The sequence below is a fragment of the Mytilus edulis genome, chromosome 14 (genome assembly GCF_963676685.1).
Source record: "Mytilus edulis chromosome 14, xbMytEdul2.2, whole genome shotgun sequence".
Taxonomy (NCBI): Eukaryota; Metazoa; Mollusca; class Bivalvia; order Mytilida; family Mytilidae; genus Mytilus; species Mytilus edulis.
This window is the reverse complement of record NC_092357.1, coordinates 9,453,308-9,467,862: the sequence shown is the minus strand read 5'-3', so window position 1 is coordinate 9,467,862 and position 14,555 is coordinate 9,453,308. Positions and strand designations below refer to the sequence as shown.

General features: G+C 32.3%; 1 protein-coding gene across 1 annotated transcript in view; it reads left to right on the top strand.

Annotated features, from left to right (window-relative positions):
• LOC139502527 (ecdysone-inducible protein E75-like) overlaps positions 1 to 14,555 on the top strand; it is a 49,873-nt gene that overhangs the window by 6,368 nt on the left and 28,950 nt on the right. The gene's annotated exons all lie outside the window — the stretch shown is intronic.

Sequence of the window (14,555 nt, the reverse complement as noted above, 5' to 3'; positions counted from 1 at the left end):
GTAGACAGGGTAAGTTGAAAGATACATCTTCATAGTTTTTCTCAAGGTTTTCAATTTAATGATTATGTAGGGGGCCTCGGTGGCCGAGTGGTTGCCTCAATCAATTAAAACTGGCTGCCACCAAATAGTCCTAAAGTGGCACTTTCAATCAAGCATGTACATATAAGAATGCATTGTACATGATCTTTTAACTGTTGCTTTTTGATGTCACTAAGCAAATACCTTCATGTGATGACAATCTCCCATGACCATGATGACACAGTGTATTCATAAAATCAAAAATGGAATATGATGTATATATTATGAAATGAAGATATTACAGTCAAGTTGAAAAACTTATTGATTTATCATGATCTGACACTTTTGATACTAATGACAATTGTCGCCATGATCTGACACCATTAATTGGGGAAATTATCAAAACGATCTGACCTTTTTAATACAGGAAAAAATTATCACCAAGATCTGACACTGTAAATGCTTGTGAAATTTATCACCTAGATCTGACACTGTTAATGCTGGTGAAATTTATCACAAAGATCTGACACTGTTAATGCTGGTGAAATTTATCACCAAGATCTGACACTGTTAATGCTGGTGAAATTTATCACCAAGATCTAACATTGTTACATTGTAATGCTGGTAAAATTTATCAACAAGATCTGATCTTTAAGGTAAAAATTAGCACCAAGATCTGACATTGTTAATGTTGGTGAATTATAAACCAAGATCTGACACTGTTAATGCTGGTGAAATTTATCACAAAGATCTGACACTGTTAATGCTGGTGAAATTTATCACCAAGATCTAACATTGTTAATGCTGGTGAAATTTATCAACAAGATCTGAAACTGTTAATGCTGGTGAAAATTATCACCATGTTCTAAAGCTAATCTGACACTGTTAATGCTGGTGAAAATTAACACCATGTTCTTAAGCTAATCTGACACTGTTAATGCTGGTGAAAATTAACACCATGTTCTTAAGCTAATCTGACACTGTTAATGCTGGTGAAAATTGTCACCACATTCTAAAGCTAATCTAACACTGTTAATGCTGGTAGAAATTATCACCACATCCTAAAGCTGATCTGACACTGTTAATGCTTATGAATAATTACCAAGATCTGACACTGCTCATGCTAGTGAAAGTTATCACTAAGATCTTACACTTAAAGGAAAGTTTATAAGTAGTTTAGTTCAATCCATGGTGGTCCAGTTATGACTCAATCTATTTAAAACACAGATCCTGTATCTACATGTACACTTACAAGGATCTCACAAAATTCTGTCCTTCTTTCTGTTTTAATTAGTAATTACAACATATTTTTTTTCAACGTTTGAATTATAAAAAAGAATATGTGGTATGATTGCCAATGTGACAATTCTAGACAAGAGACCAAATGACACAAAAATCAACAACTATAGGTCACCGTAAGGCTTTTAACAATGAGCAATGGCCCTATTGAAATGTCTGCCTTCAAATTTTTGAAGGTTGTATCATTCTGACTTAACCTTGAGGGTCCTTGAAGGTCGTTAGAAATACAGAAAGTAGAATGGATGGTTTCCAGATCCTTGTAAACAAACTGAGACTGACATACATGGAACTATCTTTCAATCTTTATTTTAATCATAAAATTGAGAATGGAAATGAGGAATGTGTCAAAGAGACAAAAACCTTAACAGAGAGTAAACAACAGCAAAAAGCCACCAGGCAATGGGTCTTCAACACAACCAGAAACTCCCACACCCGCAGGAGTCCTTCAGCAGCCCCCCAAACAAATAAGTACATTAATGGTTCAGTGACAATAAATGTCATACCAAACTCCAAAATTATACTAAAAAAAGAAACTAAAATTAAAGTTTGGTCATGATCATTGATGATTCATGTTTCAAAAATAAAACTTGCATTTTTCGTTAATTGTTATTGAATTCTTGTCTACTCAGTCTAGTTCAAAAGTCAATAAAATTGAGAATGGAAATGGGGAATGTGTCAAAGAGACAACAACCCGACCAAATAAAAAACAACAGTAGAGGGTCACCAACAGGTCTTCAATGTAGCGAGAAATTCCCGCACCCGGAGGCGTCCTTCAGCTGGCCCCTAAACAAATATATACTATCCAGTGATAATGAACGCCATACTAATTTCCAAATTGTACACAAGAAACTAAAATTAAAATAATACAAGACTAACAAAGGCCAGAGGCTCCTGACTTGGGACAGGCGCAAAAATGCGGCGGGGTTAAACATGTTTGTGAGATCTCAACCCTCCCCCTATACCTCTAACCAATGTAGAAAAGTAAACGCATAACAATACGCACATTAAAATTCAGTTCAAGAGAAGTCCGAGTCTGATGTCAGAAGATGTAACCAAAGAAAATAAACAAAATGACAATAATACATAAATAACAACAGACTACTAGCAGTTAACTGACATGCCAGCTCCAGACTTCAATTAAACTGACTGAAAGATTATGATTTCATCATATGAACATCAGGCACAATCCTTCCCGTTAGGGGTTTAGTATCATACCATCATAACATATATGAGAAGAACATAACCCGTGTCATGCCAACAACTGTTTTTAGAATAAATGTGTTTAGTTCCGATGCAAAGACCTTATCAGTGACTCAATATTAACGCCAAAATATGCAATCTTTAATGACTTGACAACAGTATCGTAATTATATCCCTTCTTAATAAGTCTATTCAAAGGTTTTGTAAGTTTCTGAGGTGAATACTGACATCTTTGTGCTTTATAAAGAATATTTCCATAAAAAATTGGATGTGAAATACCTGAACGTATTAGAAATCTGCATGTTGAGCTATATTTACGAATGATGTCTTTATACCGATGATAAAATTTAGTAAATGTTTTGACTAGTTTGTGATATCGAAAACCCTGGTGTAATAATTTTTCAGTAATACATAAATTTCTCTCGTTAAAATCTAAAACATTGTTACATACACGAGCGAATCGTACAAGTTGAGATATATAAACGCCGTAAGATGGTGACAAGGGAACGTCACCATCTAAAAACGGATAATTAACGATAGGAAATGAAATATATATATAGTTAGTAACCTCTTACACCAAAGCCAGAACATTTCATAAATTTCTTGGATGAAAGGTTAAAATAAAAGTTATGAACCCGGAAAACCGACAAATCAATTCAAAAGAATAATTGCCACATGACCTTTGAAAGCATTTAATAAAATTTTATAAATTATATGAAATTTAAGTGTTTTTAAAGTATTCTGAGGGGTTCAATGTAAAGTGAAACAAATTGAGTTATATAACATAACATATGAGTTGCATCAGATGGAAATTGACCTTATGCAAGTTCACGTACACATGTACATGTATAAAATGGTGAATTTTGGAACATTCAAATGTGAAATAAAAGATGAACTTAACTGGGGCTAATATTTTGTAAGATTCTTATAACAACTAAATTTCCAATAGTTACAGACTTTGCATAGAGATTTTGTCAATTTAATATCAACCCGAAATAAGTTAATGTCTACATGCATGACATGTATTGATATTCATTTGCATAAGGTCGATTTCTATCTGATGTGCAGCTCATACGATGTTTTTGGTGTTTTTTTACAACCCCTTTATGTTCTCTTTTTGATGTTTTTTACAGCCCCTTTATGTTCTCTTTTTGGTGTTTTTTTACAGCCCCTTTATGTTCTCTTTTTGCAAGTGTATGATGATGTCATTTGCGACCAAATTGTCAGTTTTGATATTTGTATATTTGCATGTTGATTTCCATTGATTTTAGGTTATGAAAATGTACATATGTAATGAATTAGGCCGTTAGTTTTCTCGTTTGAATGTTTTACATTGTCATTTCAGGCCTGTTATAGCTGAATATGTGGTATGGGCTTTGCTTTTTTTAAAGGCTGTACAGTGACCTATACTTACTAATTTCTGTGTCTTTTGGTCTCTTGTGGAGAGTTGTCTCATTGGCAATGATCATACCACATCTTCTTTTTTATAATCATTAGTTATTCTTAAGACAATATATGTTTGTCAACTTTTGTGGGTACAGTTGAACTAAATACTCATTTCATGTAGGCTGGTACATGAACAAAATGTATGTATGCACGATGAATGTAGAATTTGTCAAATCAACAAAATTTAAATATTCAAGACTTTTTTTTCTCAACAAAAATCAGTACCCATGACAATAAGTAAATTGACTATTACATGTTTTGGGTATTCTACAAATTGTACTTGTTGTAAAAGCAATTATACCAAGTGTAACTATACAATGTACAGAGAGATGTGTTACTTAATAGTATGATTATGTAATGTCTTGTCTATAGTCCTCAAGGGATAAATTTGACCATGTTGATGTCTATGTTTATAACTTCTTCATAATATCTTCTATCTTTTAGGATCTTTAATCATGTTAATTGTTTTATTCAAAGGTTACCGTTAAACAAGTAGTAAATTTTCTATAAATGGTGATAATTATACTGCGGATCCAGATTTATTCTTATTTTTTGGGGGAATAGCAATTTTCAATTATTTAGGGGGTATAGGTAAACCACAACGGTATATATTACTTTTCTACAGGCTTTATATAGATATTGTGTAAAGAAGGAAATCATATATTGATGAAAATAGTAATCTTGTTAATCCTGATCATTTGTACCATTGAAATCTAAGTTAATTGGTAATATGCAAATGATCATTGGCCTCAGATTTTTTGAGAAGTTCAGATATAAAGTAATGTGTAGTCCTTTCTCATAGCTAATTTAAGTTAATTTTGTTTGTGTAAATATGAGAAAATGTGATTAAGGGAATAATTATTTGATATTCTGAAGGGGGAGGGAGTAGGAAGATTTTATGGGGATTTTATTATTTTTTCCGTTGTATTAGTTAAAAAGCACTAAAATTTAATTTCACCACTGTACAAAATTCTTTACTATCTAATGCAAGCTTAAGGTTATTAACATTTAATTGTCGTATAACCTTTTATTAAAAAATAATCATGATAATCCTTTCGCAAATTTCACAAAAATAAAAATATTGACATAATCCTAATTTAAGTGTCAATGTTTCTAGTGAACTTCAGGTACATGTATATATATGTTAGCGGCAATAAGTGAAATTATAGGCATTAAGCTTAAATACTAGGCAATATAAGCTAACGCCTAGGCAGTAAGTCTATTGCCTAAATGATGTTAGGCATTAGTCTTAAATCCTAGGATTTAAGCTTACGTAAATCCTGAAAAATATGTGCAGGCATTAAGCTTAATGCCTAAAACATAAATGCGAGTAAATAAAAGTCATTTATTCATTTAAATAACAATATAATGGTAAAATAATAACATTATGAGAACTGGGGCCTGTTTATCGAAACTGTCCTAAGATCGATCCTATAAGATATTCCTAGGACAGAAATTATGATAAAATTAGGACCGACTTACGACATGTCTCAGCATGCACATTGAAGGTATCTGAGGATTATCTTAGCTAGGATGTCCTAACCGCGTATTGACGTAACAAAATAGCAAATGAAAAAAATTATTATTGTATCAAATTTAACCAACCACTTTAATTTAAAAACCGACTAATTATTAGAAAATAAATATTAGTTTTAAATTATAATAATTTTTACATTGTAAACTATATGAAACAAAACATAAGTAAAAATATAACTAGAGTGGGGTGCTCATTTTCGCCATATCTTTCCATGTTTTCTTCAGTTTAAGTTCAGGTCTTTATGTTTTTGAAGTATACTGCTATTTCTATATGAAGATAATTTCAAATGCAAAATACTCTTAGCTATAAAAATTGTTTGTTTTGAGAAAAATCATTTGAAATGTTGGATTAATTTGCTGATGTTTTGTCAACGGGGGACACATATTCGCCGTTGTTACACATCTATTTAAAACCAAATAACTTCAGCTTTAAATAATATTTATCAAATAAATTTCATTATAGATGAATAGCAGACATTTGAAAGGTGTAAAAAACGAAATTTAGGGCAATCAGTCAAAGAATTACTAAAGAATTACTTCTTTGAAATCGTTTTTTGCATTCAGGAAATTGGCCGAAATTCATGCTATGAGGGAGCTGAAATGGAAGTGTCACAACACTCCACAAGAGACTGGAAATAAAATCACTAATAAGAAATGTTATCTATATTAAAATAATAATCTAAAAATATGAAAACCTGATAAATATTTGTGTTCACATAATTTTGTTATCACAAGTTGTGAAACTGTTAATAAAGAAAACTTACTTATCCTATAAAAAAAAATGAAAAATGGTGTGAGCAAAAAATTCACATTTTAATTTTGTCTACTTTTGACCAGTTTAAATCAGCTCGACTATAGTGAAGTGAAATTTTTTTCAAATAAATATTAAAATTATTTTATAGAATCTCCCCCTTGTTTAATTGGATTATAACAATCACTTTTTAATTTTTTTTTAATATTTTGTAATATCACAAAAACATGAAAAAAGTATGTAAATTCTGTTTTTTAACTGCTAAAATTACTAAATAAACTTACTAAATTTGAAGATCTGTCAAATGAATGTATATTTACACATGTTATATAAGAAATAAATTAAGTAACTCCTTTATATCAAGAATAAATCACCAAATATGCATTAATTCCAGATTTCACTTATTGCCTAAATTATGTTCGGCAATAGGATAAATAATCATCATAAGATTTCAGGTAATAAGCTTAATGCCTGAAAATTTCAGGCAATAACTTAATGCCTAGGCGTTAGCTTATTGCCTAGGATTTAAGCTTAATGCCTAATTTCACTTATTGCCGCTAACATATATATATACTGTTTTTAGACCCTTCTACAACGAAATTTGTTTTACATGCACACATATAAAAATTGCAATTTTTATCCAACCCAATCATAGGTTTGAACGTAGTTTTTAATTTAGACTCGTTTATACAATACAAATGTACATAACATACAATTCAGTAGAACTATAGGTACATGTACAACGTCATGTATTATAATACTAATGTACATAACATACAATTCAGTAGAACTACAGGTACATGTACAACGTCATGTATTATAATACTAATGTACATAACATACAATTCAGTAGAACTACAGGTACATGTACAACGTCATGTATTATAATACTAATGTACATAACATACAATTCAGTAGAACTACAGGTGCATGTACAACGTCATGTATTATAATACTAATGTACATAACATGTAATTCACTTGAACTACAGGTACATGTACAACGTCATGTATTATAATACTAATCATGCTAATGAACCTAAGATGTAGATCAGTAGAACATATTGACCATATGATTAGGCATGTTAGGATTATACTGTAAATTAGTTTTAGTTATGTGGATATCTGAGATGAGGTTTGATTACCAATATTATGGCATGAATGAGACAATGGTCTTTCAGAGTCTTAATGACGTGCAAATTAGCATTGGTCTCTGAATGGCCTTCAACAATGAGCAAAACATGTACCATATATATTAATTAATAATAGAAAGCCCAGATTTTTTCAGGGACATTGATTGATAAGTGGTCTAAGTAGTCTGAAGTGGTGAGTTTGAATCCTGCACTGGCGGTGCCCTAAATCTTATTTCACTAGGATTCAAGTTTTCCTCAATCTATTGAAGTTCGTACCCTCAAAAATAAAGGATTTCACAGTAATTGTTTAATAGCAGGATAATTTTTAAAAGAAGACAGAGTGTGCATAGGATTTTAATAATTAAAAAAAATATATGTACAAATACAGACAAAATGCTGTCATTGGAAGTCTGTTTTAGCTGACTGCCAGCTCTTAAAGAGAACAGTGACTTCATAATACCACACATTACATAACAAAGCAGTCAGAAATATAGGCACCTTTTTGGTTTAAAGGAAGGATTATTGTAATACATGTACATGTATTTAGGTCATTTAACTACCTATTCAATATCTCAGTTCATTAGTACTGGTGTTAAACAGATTTAATAGAAGAATGACCAACAATCATTTAATGGAACTTGGTATTTACTGAGTTGATTGTATCAGTGTTGACATTATTAAGTTTTTGTAACAATTAGATTATACTGTTACATGATTATTAATGTTCTTATTGTGTTCCTTAATCATTTAAATTATGTGCCTGGCTCAAGCTAGGAACCAGCTGCTGATCATAATTTTTATTCTTTTGAGCTTCAATAAGCTGCCTGTCATGGAAGTGTATGGGTTTGCTCGTTGTTGTAGGCTCAGTAGTGAACTTGATAGGGTGGGGTTAACTTCTCAAAGGGACAAGTAAAATTTAAAATTTTGTCAATTGGGAATCAAAACTATTGATTTGGAAAGTTTTTTTCAAGAACCCTTGGGGATATAGATTTGTTTAGAAAATACTGCCATTTAGTTGTTGTATAATTAAAATAACAAGGTTTTATACTAACAAGGTTTTATACCATTCCATTCCAAACTTTTCCAGGTGTCCATATTATCTATTCAAGACAATATTGTTATTTGACCATGCATGTTTTGGTTGGTCAAAGTATTATTATTGAAGATTTTTGGTTCAGGGACATTGTAGAAGTGGTCAATAATTTATGAGACCTATATAATGGACAGAGGTCAGTTATTGATTTGTTTTGTGACTTGTTAATTCAGCTCTCCAGGTGGTGACTATGGATTACATATATATACAGGTCATTTACTGGACTGGTCATTCATATTGTTATTGGTTTTCTGCATGGTTCTTTAATTGTGTATTAAATGGATATTTTTACTAATTGATTTTTTTTATGGTTCACTGATTTTTGATAGATTTCTATCTTGAACTCTTTGGATAGATTCGAGAGGAGTCATCAATATGTGAGACCAAAAACTTCAAATACAAATTCACTGTCAGTTTAGGTGGTACCCAACAGTTCTTGCCTAAAATTATATTTGCTTGTTTAATTTTCATAAAATTTTGACAAAAAAATATAAAAAAAATTCCAGAAACTTGAACACTTTATAAGAAAATTTTATTAGATAGATATATAAAATTTTGACATACACTTAAATCATTATTGATGAGCTTAATATTTCCATAACAATAGAATCAATAGAAATGATAAGTTGTTCAGCTGATTTTTACAGAGTTATATCCCTATATAGTGTTACGTATCACCAAAAAACAGACTGAGTCATTAAATCTCGCAGAATATTAACTATCAAAGTATTTTTTTCAAAATTTATGAAAATTAAATGAACCAACGAAAATGAATTCAAGAAGTTTGGTACTACATTAACTGACATGTTGAATTTGTAGTGGAAGTTAATCAGTTCCCAATTATTGTTGACTCTTCTCAAATCTATGCAAAATCTGTGAAGGATAGAAATCTATCCAAAATATATTTCTTATATATCCTATTGAAATAATTACTCATTTGTTTAAGTCCTGAATATTTATGAAATATTTCCCAGTGGATGTTAAAAATGTAGTTAATAACAATGAATAAGGTACATAGTAACACCAATACTTGAATATTGAGTATCATAATCTTATGATAATAATTTGGTTGTTCAGCTATCTTTTGACCATCACCCCACATCTCTTTTTATTTGTAAATATTCCTATATATGAGTTTAATTTTACAACAAGAGACTTGATAACATTTTGTAGCAGTTTTTTAACCCCAAAAATATATCATCTATATTTAGGTCAGACAATGGATTTGTAAGAAGTTTATAAATTTCACCACCAAGGAACTTGGAAACAGTTTTTTTAACACTTAATTTATAAAGATGTGTATTCAGGTCATCAGACATTAGATTTCTAAAGAAGGACATGATTATACACATACTGAGTCCTGTTGACCTATTAACCTATGATAATTAAGTATATAACTTTGTAAATAGCTTGTTTACAACTTAAAACTACCTCAGCTGTAAAACGGGTCAATGTCAAGTATATAAAACTTCATATCAAAAAATAATTAATATTTTCTTTAAAGAATCAATAAAACTTTGTTAGATAGATCTACCTACCTGACCTGTTAACAAGATAATGTCCAATTGACTATACATTTATTATTCTTTGTGGGATCAAAACTTTCGTGCATTCTTAATCCTACATCATTTTCATGTATGTGGGATAACAACTTTTGTTTATTTTGTGGGAATAGGTAAATCATGAATTTAAATGTTCAATGAAGTAAAAGTTTTCAAAGGTTAGTATGCAGAAATTAGCAAAACAATGAAATCATGTCACGATGAATTTAACTATTTTTAATCCTTAATCCACAAAGATAAATGATCCACTTCAAAGTTTTAATTTAGGTTCTTTTACATCAAAATATCATACTTTTAGCTGTGCAGGCCTAAGGGTTAAATGTGAAGACCTAAAATGAGGAGCATGTATTTAAGTCTTTTCTTAAGCAGCTATTGGAATTCCATCAGGGTCCAGTTTAAGTTCAGAATCCATGAAACTAATGTACTGCTGATAAGCACTCATTATATAAAAAAAAAAGATGTGGTATGATATAGCCAAGGAGACAACTCTCCACAAGAGACCAAAATGACACAGAAGTTAACAACTGTAGGTCACGGTACACCATACAGCCTTCAGCAATGAGCAAAGTCCTTACCGTATAGTCTGCTATAAAAGGCCCTAAAATGAAAATGTAAAACAGTTGAAAGGAGAAAACTAACAGCCTTATTTATATTAGCCTGTCAATGCTGAGGATCATACATTGCATTCAACCTGCTCTAAATCTTAAGTTTTCTGTCAAAGGTCAGTCCTACTTCCTCTAAATCTTAAGTTTTCTGTTAAAGGTCAGTCCTACTTCCTGTAAATCTTAAGTTTTCTGTTAAAGGTCAGTCCTACTTCCTCCACCAAAAAAAATGAATCTTCCACAAGAAACAAACTTGAAGGACGCCTCCGGGTGCGGGAATTACTCGCTACATTGAAGACCTGTTGTTTTTTTCTATGGTCGGGTTGTTGTCTCTTTGGCACATTCCCCATTTCTATTCTCAATTTTATTCTGAAAGGGGTGTTAAACACCAACAATCAATCAATCAATTATTTGTAAAAGAGTAAGGAAGTTGTCATTTTACATTCACAGTGCGTACATAATCCAGTGACTTTTCTGGGGTAAAAGGTCTGATTTAAAGGCAGGAATAGTCATTTATATCACAATGCTTCTGTAATATCAAATCAAAAACTTTAGGGACATACACACCAAAAGTGGGGCATTAGAGTAAAATATTCACACTTTTCACATTGCACTGGTAAGATCTTCTTAATTTAGCTATTAGGATTTCAAACTTCACATTTATACCATCATAGATCAGTGAGATAACACTTTACAGTTTTTTTTTAAGTTCATTTGAACATAAATATATATTTACTAGGGTTCACCATAGAATGAAAATAATTTACATGAAAAACAAGTTGTATATTGATAAAGTTTGTAGGGAAAATTATTTTTTAATGTAAAAAAAACCATCCTTCAAGTTTTATATTAATAATGAGACAGTGAAATTAGTTATTGTGTAAAAACCTTGAAACATCTATAAATCCTGTTGCCAATTATGAGATTAAAAAATGATAAGTAAATTGATGGTTTTGAAGTGTTAGCCTTTTATGGCCGTGACATTTAAATCATGACATAGCCATGGATATAAATAATTCTGATGGTCTATATATAGGTGAAAAATATCAGGTTTATGACCTTTTGTTTTGGTAAAATTATGAGGGACATATATTTCAAGGATATTTGATATTTTTGATGTTTGTATCATTTATAAGTCATAATGAATGCTGTTTAAAGGATTAGAACACATTTTATTAAATTTTTTTTGTCATGATTATTTGTACATACAATGATTACCAAATATTCAGCAGTGATCATGGTGATGGATGATTTAGTATTTGAGAAAAAGGGGGGGGGGGAATGGTCTCTATAGATAATTGTAAAATATCTTTCAGTTTGATTAAAGGCACACTTACCTTATACAGGAGGGACAGGCTCCCTATGACCATAGTCTAGCCCCTCAGACACAATAAGTTTCTCTTACATTACAGGGATGTTGCAGGCTCCCCATGACCATAGTCTAGCCCCTCAGACACATTAAGTGACTCTTACATTACAGGGAGGTTGCAGGCTCCCTATGACCATAGTCTAGCCCCTCAGACACATCAAGTGACTCTTACGTTACAGGGAGGTTGCAGGCTCCCTATGACCATAGTCTAGCCCCTCAGACACATAAAGTGACTCTTACATTACAGGGAGGTTGCAGGCTTCCTATGTCCATAGTCTGGCCCCTCAGACACAAGAAGTTAATACTCTTACATTACACGGAGGTTGCAGGCTCCCCATGACCATTGTCTGGCCCCTCAGACACATTAAGTGACTCTCACATTACAGGGAGGTTGCAGGCTCCCTATGACCATAGTCTAGCCCCTCAGACACATTAAGTGACTCTTACATTACAGGGAGGTTGCAGGCTCCCTATGTCCATAGTCTGGCACCTCAGACACAAGAAGTTACTCTTACATTACAGGGAGGTTGCAGGCTCCCCTATTACCATAGTCTGGCCCCTCAGGCACAATAAGTGACTTTTGCATTATATGGAGGTTGCAGGCTCCCTTTTACCATAGTCTGGCCCCTCAAACACATTAAGTGACTCTTACATTACAGGGAGGTTGCAGGCTCCCTATGACCATAGTCTAGCCCATCAGACACATAAAATGACTCTTACATTACAGGGAGGTTGCAGGCTCCCTATGACCATAGTCTAGCCCCTCAAGACACATTAAGTGACTCTTACATTACAGGGAGGTTGCAGGCTCCCCATGACCATTGTCTGGCCCCTCAGACACAATAAGTGACTTTTACATTACAGGGAGGTTGTAGGCTCCCTATGACCATAGTCTGGCCCCCCAGACACATTTAGTGACTCTTACATTACAGGGAGGTTGCAGGCTCCCTATGACCATTGTCAGGCCCCTCAGACACAATAATTGACTCTAACATTACAGGGACTGAGGGAGGCTGAAGACTCACCTTAGTTAGGCCCCCCAGGTCACCAGAATAAACTTATTTGTAATTAGGTTAACAAGTGTACTTTTGCCTCCCACAACTATTGACATGTCATCACACAACGCTCAGTCGTGATGCATCTTACTACTTATAGGAATGGAATAATTAAACATTGCACTGGTAAGCTTCATTCAAACCATCTTTTAATATGGACGTTTAAAAACCAGTCTATTAATTCTATTTTATACAACTTCTGATCAATACTAATTACATGTACATGTGTTGTTCTTAAATATAGATATATATTTCTTATTTATATTATCTTCCGTAAATATAGTTATACCCCATCTTCCTTATTACAATTTGTTCAAGATAGTTTTAGATAATTAGCATCAGTTGATTATTAAAGCTTAAACATATTTTATTGTTCAAAAATGACAAATGGATTAGACACAAGTTTTTCAACTTAGTAAGGTCTTCTCCAAATTAACGAGTTTATAGATACATGTAGGTCAATGATTTGGGCCCTTTTATAGCTGATTATGCAGTTTGGGGTTTTCTCATTGTTAAAGGCCTTATAGTAACCTATAGTTCTTAATGTCTGTGCCATTTGGTTGCTTGTGGAGAGTTGTCTTATTGGCAATCGTGCTACATTGTCTTATTTTATACTTACTTAAAAATCCAGGTAGGTGTAAACTTGTAAAAGAGGGACGAAAGATACCAAAGAGACAGTCAAACTCATAAATCTAAAACAAACTGACAATGCCATGGCTAAAAATGAAAAAGACAACAAACAACAGCACACACAACACAACATAGAAAACTAAAGAATAAACAACACGAACCCCACCAAAAAACTAGGGGTGATCTCAGGTGTATAACATTAGGTTGATTAATTAATCAAGTGTTGGTGTTTAGCACCACCTTCAACACACTTGGCTAAAGTTATCATTGCAGCCAGTTATATAGGCAGAAGATGTTGGAAAGACAATTTCAATCTTGTCCAATTTCAATGAAAAAAGACCAAAAGAAACATTTTTTTCTAATTTTAAATTTGAACTTTTACCTGGGCATGCAGTTGAAGATTTATCATCAAAAGAACCCCAGTCACCCTATAATAATTATTATTGCTATTTTGTGCATCTTTCCTTTTATCTTTTTTTGTGATAATTTTTCATATAATGCTGCTTGCTTGAGATGAAAAATTATTGCTAGAAACTAAGGAGGCATGTGGCGTTGCTAATGAAATTGACATGAAATTGACAACATTGTCATAGGTAAAATAGCGATAAACAGATTATCATTGGTCATCTCAACTCGATTGCTTTTCTCGTTTTGGCTGTACCATCTCAAGGGAGAAAATCAATCTCTTTGGGATGATCAACGATAATCTATAAACATCACCAATAAGTATATGAAGTAAGAAAAAAAAAAATAAGCTGGCCAATTCTTAAACTTGTTAGCTTTTATATGATTGATATTGTGGCCTGAAAGAAACTTTCTTTATTCACATCAACATTATTAAAAAGGGGAGAGTGAATAACTC